We start from the raw sequence: 5,504 nt of genomic DNA on the forward strand, positions 1-5,504 counted from the left end.
TTAGTAATTAGAGCCTATAGTAGCTAGAATCTTTTTATTTAGCTGGCTGTAGTTGCTGCGTGCTGTATTTGCTGCAGTACAAGTAATGAAGATTTTCTGTGAGGTAAGTGACTTATGAAATGTATGGGTTATTGTTAGGATTTCTTCTAAATCAGGGCCAGTCTTTAGTGTTAATTATTTGGTCAGATTGCATTGTGTTTGTATGTTGTGGGTCATAAACGAATAGGGTAACTTTGAGTTGTATTTGTAAGGGAAAATTCTGTAGGTCAGTGTTGAAATGATAAAAACAAGTAAAGTGACTGTAGGTTCAGTTGAATTCAGCAATTTAAGTAAAAATGTAGAAGTTTCCCCTTCTCAGTTATTTCAGTTTAAGTAAAAAAAATTATTAAGAAGTATCAACTTGGTTTCAGATAATTGTTCTCCCAAGTCAACATACATACCCCTTTCCAACTTAATCTTTCTAGTTTCCAAGTATTCTTAGCCGATGCAGTCTCCTTAAATTTCATTTTCCCCAGAACTAGCTGTATCAGAAAACATCTATTTTGTACACCTATAAATTCTTCTCATATCTGCCACTATCAGTATTGTTATTATTGTCATTATATACTGAAGAGCCAAAGAATACCTGCCTAATATTGTGTACGGCCCCTGCAAGCACACAGAAGAACGCAACACGATGTGGCATGGACTAGACTAATGTCTGAAGTAGTGCTGGAGGGGATTGACACCATGAATCCTGCAGGGCTGTCCATAAATCTGTAAGAGTACGAGGAGGTGGAGCTCTCTTATGAACAGCATGTTGCAAGGCACCCAGATATGTTCAATAATGTTCATGTCAGGGGAGTTTGGTGGCTAGCGGAAGCGTTTAAATGCGGAAGAGTGTTGCTAGAGCCACTCTGTACTAATTCTGGATGTGTGCGATGTCACATTGTCCTGCTGGTATTGCCCAAGTCTGAAGGAATGCACAATGGACATGAACGGATGCAGGTGATCAGATAGAATGCTTACATACATATCACCTATCTAAAGAACATCACATGAAATAAAGGTAGCTATGAACCATACTGTGATATTCTTAATCACCTTCCTAGAAAAGGATATATAAGGTGTTTCAAAATTACATCGACAAACTTTGAGGGGCCTTTAGCAACAAAATGAGGATAGGAACCTGTGCCTGGAAACATCATCCAATGATGCTACAGTGTTTCAAAGTTATGGGCACCAGCACCTGATACTAGGCCTCCCCACTAGCAACATGCCTGACTTATAGGAACAGACTGTGGGCATGCTGAGACCTGTGTTTTTTTTTGTCTCTCCCCCCCTCCCCCCCTGATTCAGTGATCTTGACTGATTGCCAATATCATCAGTATAGCAGGTGGATCTAGCTGCTGCACAGACAGGCCTTGTCTTGTGTAAATGCGATGCTCTGTTGCCGTGGTGGCTCACAGTGTCAGACATACACTTCTATCCTCAGTGTATTGTCTCCCACAATCCTCTATACAATTTTCGATGTTTTATGGTGTACATATACAGGATGTAACAGGCAAAGAACAACAGCACCCAAATTACAAGCGCAAACAACAGCCTATGTAGCAGCCATTATCAGCTACTCTACTGCACTGTGTGGTAATGGGCCACATTACATGAATAACAACAGACATTCCGAGACATCAGCACCTTTATTGAATTTAAAAGATAGGAACAATGAAATCAAGGAAAAACGGAGATATCACAGATGTGCACATTGTGACAGGCTTCAAAGAGGAAAGAAGGAATGCTCATTATCATTTATTCCATTGGCACAGAAAAATAAATACATTGTACAAAATAACATGTGCAAAAAATGTTAGTAATTAAATGTTCCATTGCAATTGAGACTGTACTCTTCACTTCTTTAAAATTATTTTAATGGATTGTTGATACTCCAAACAACAACATGTCTGATGTCTGCGTATCATAGAATGCATCATTCACTCAGACAAACCAGGCATAGTGATAACAGCCTCACATGCTGTATGTAGCCTCCCCACTACGTCTTCCACAGACTTCACTAGGGTTTCATACATAACATTTTTCAGATGGTCCCACAGGAAAAAGACCAACAGGTTGAGGCTGGGTGACTGATGCGAGCACATTATAAGCCCACATTGATGAATCCAACAATCCAAAAATATCTGCCCAATCTGGGTTCTGGCGTCTGAGTGAAGTGTGTGGGTGCCCCATCGTGTTGGAACCACATCTGTCACTGCAAGTGGCACCTCCTATAGTAATTCTGGCAGCATTTCCCACATGAATGATGAATAGCTGTTGCCAGTGAGTGAGGGGGAGACATGTAGAGGGCAATCAAGTAATTGTGGCCCACGCATCAATGATGAACTTTTCCTGATGACCTCATTGGTGTGTTGTGTGAGGGCTCAACTCTGCTGCCACATGGCAATTGGAGGGGGGGGGGGGGGGAGATGGGGTTGAACACACCCTCACATGTGAAAGATGTTCAATCCATGGGCAACACACATGCAGTGTAATACAGCTGTCTGGTGCAACACTACAGGAACCATTGCCCGAACTCCACACGTGGAGCAAATATGTGGACCAACAACACCTGTGCTTATGAAGATGGAATGGATGCCTTTCCTCCTCATGCAGCACCTGCCACATGGATGAGTGGGAGCTTTGCATTGTGTGTGCTACATTGCAGGTCATTGCAGATGTGTCTGCACTGAATCTCTCTAGTGCATCCTCCGCAAATCGTGGCTTGTGTACGCTTCGTGTGCAACCTCTGTTGTGTCGATGCAATGTGAAACCATACATTTCATCCAGATGCTGACAGATGGTCGGAAATGTGGAGTGGTGCAGCTGACAGCTATTGGTAAATTGTTGCCCATAGATGAATAACGTTATGTACCCACTCTCACCTCACATAACACCGCATGCCCAATGCTCTTGCCTCACCATAAGCAGCCCATGTGTGCAATGATATAAGGATCTGCTCGCATTGTAGCACTGGTGGTATAGATTCCCAGGCCAGTGATTCCACCTTACGAGATGAAAAATAATCGATATAAATGCAGAAAATTTTCATATAAGGTACAGTTATCTCTGGTTGGTCAATGTAGTATGGAGACAATGAATCACACCACACACAAATTTCTTTCCTTTACGTGTGGATGGAAAATCTCCTCTGAACTACAATAGCTGTGCTCATATAGCAGTTTCCTTTGTTGTTTTATCCTTTCCCTGACCCTGGAGATGAAATAAAGTTAATGTTATGCATTGTTCAGATAGATTATATAATGGTAAGACAGAGATTTAGGAGCCAGATTTTAAATTGTAAAACATTTCCAGAGGCAGATGTGGACTCTGACCACAATCTATTGGTTATGAACTGTAGATTAAAACTGAAGAAACTGCAAAAAGGTGGGAATTTAAGGAGATGGGACCTGGATAAACTGAAAGAACCAGAGGTTGTAGAGAGTTTCAGGGAGGGCATACGGGAACAGTTGACAGGAATGGGGGAAAGAAATACAGTAAAAGAATAATGGGTAGCTTTGAGGAATGAAATAGTGAAGGCAGCAGAGGATCAAGTAGATAAAAAGACGAGGGCTAGTAGAAATCCTTGGGGTAACAGAAGAGATACTGAATGTAATTGATGAAAGGAGAAAATACAAAAATGCAGTAAGTGAAGCAGGCAAAAAGGAATACAAATGTCTCAAAAATGAGATTGACAGGAAGTGCAAAATGGCTAAGCAGGGATGGCTAGAGGACAAATGTAAGGATGTAGAGGCTTATTTCACGAGGGGTAAGACAGATACTGCCTACAGGAAAATTAAAGAGACCTTTGGAGAAAAGAGAACCACTTGCATTAATATCAAGAGCTCAGATGGAAACCCAGTTCTAAGCAAAGAAGGGAAAGCAGAAAGGTGGAAGGAGTATATAGAGGGTCTATACAGGAGTGATGTTCTTGAGGACAATATTATGGAAATGGAAGAGGAGGTAGATGAAGATGAAATGAGAGATATGATACTGCGTTAAGAGTTTGACAGAGCACTGAAAGACCTAAGTCGAAACAAGGCCCCCGGAATAGCCAACATTCCATTAAAACTACTGACAGCCTTGGGAGAGCCAGGCCTAACAAAACTCTACCATCTGGTGAGCAAGATATATGAGACAGGCGAAATTCCCTCAGACTTCAAGAAGAATATAGTAATTCCAATCCCAAAGAAAGCAGGTGTTGACAGATGTGAAAATTACCGAATTATCAGTTTAATAAGTCACAGGTGCAAAATACTAATGCGAATTCTTTACAGACAAATGGAAAAACTGGTAGAAGCTGACCTCGGGGAAGATCAGTTTGGATTCCGTAGAAATGTTGGAACACATGAGGCAATATAGACCCTACGATTTAGCTTAGAAGAAAGATTAAGGAAAGGCAAACCTACGTTTCTAGCATTTGAAGACTTAGAGAAAGCTTTTGGCAATGCTGACTGGAGTACTCTCTTTCTAATTCTGAAGGTGGCAGGGGTAAAATACAGGGAGCGAAAGGCTATTTACAATTTGTACAGAAACCAGATGGCAGTTATATGAGTCGAGCCCGGGTTCCCGGGTTCGATTCCCGGCGGGGTCAGGGATTTTCTCTGCCTCGTGATGGCTGGGTGTTGTGTGATGTCCTTAGGTTAGTTAGGTTTAAGTAGTTCCAAGTTCTAGGGGACTGATGACCATAGATGGTAAGTCCCATAGTGCTCAGAGCCATTTTTTATAAGAGTCGAGGGGCATGAAAGGGAAGCAGTGGTTGGGAAGGGAGTGAGACAGGGTTGTAGCCTCTCCCCGATGCTATTCAATCTGTATATTGAGCAAGCAGTAAAGGAAACAAAAGAAAAGTACAGAGTAGGTATTAAAATCCATGGAGAAGAAATAAAAACTTTGAGGTTTGCCGATGACATTGTAATTCTGTCAGAGACAGCAAAGGACTTGGAAGAGCAGTTGAACGGAATGGACAGTGTCTTGAAAGGAGGGTATAAGATGAACATCAACAAAAGCAAAACAAGAATGATGGAATGTAGTCTAATAAAACGGGATGATGCTGAGGGAATTAGATTAGAAGATGAGACAAAGTAGTAAAGGAGTTTTGCTATTTGGGGAGCAAAATAACTGATGATGGTCGAAGTAGAGAGGATATAAAATGTAGACTGCCAATGGCAATGAAAGCATTTCTGAAGAAGAGAAATTTGTTAACATCGAGTATTGATTTAAGTGTCAGGAAGTCATTTCTGAAATTATTTGTATGGAGTGTAGCCATGTATGGAAGTGAAACATGGTCGATGAATAGTTTGGACAAGAAGAGAATAGAAGCTTTTTAAATGTGGTGCTACAGAAGACTAGACGGGTAGATCACATAACTAATGAAGATGTATTGAACAGAATTGGGGAGAAGAGGAGTTTGTGGCACAACTTGACTAGAAGAAGGGATCGGTTGGTAGGACATGTTCTGAGGCATCAAGGTATCA

This window comes from Schistocerca gregaria, chromosome X (assembly GCF_023897955.1).
Source record: "Schistocerca gregaria isolate iqSchGreg1 chromosome X, iqSchGreg1.2, whole genome shotgun sequence".
In the NCBI taxonomy this organism is placed as follows: Eukaryota; Metazoa; Arthropoda; class Insecta; order Orthoptera; family Acrididae; genus Schistocerca; species Schistocerca gregaria.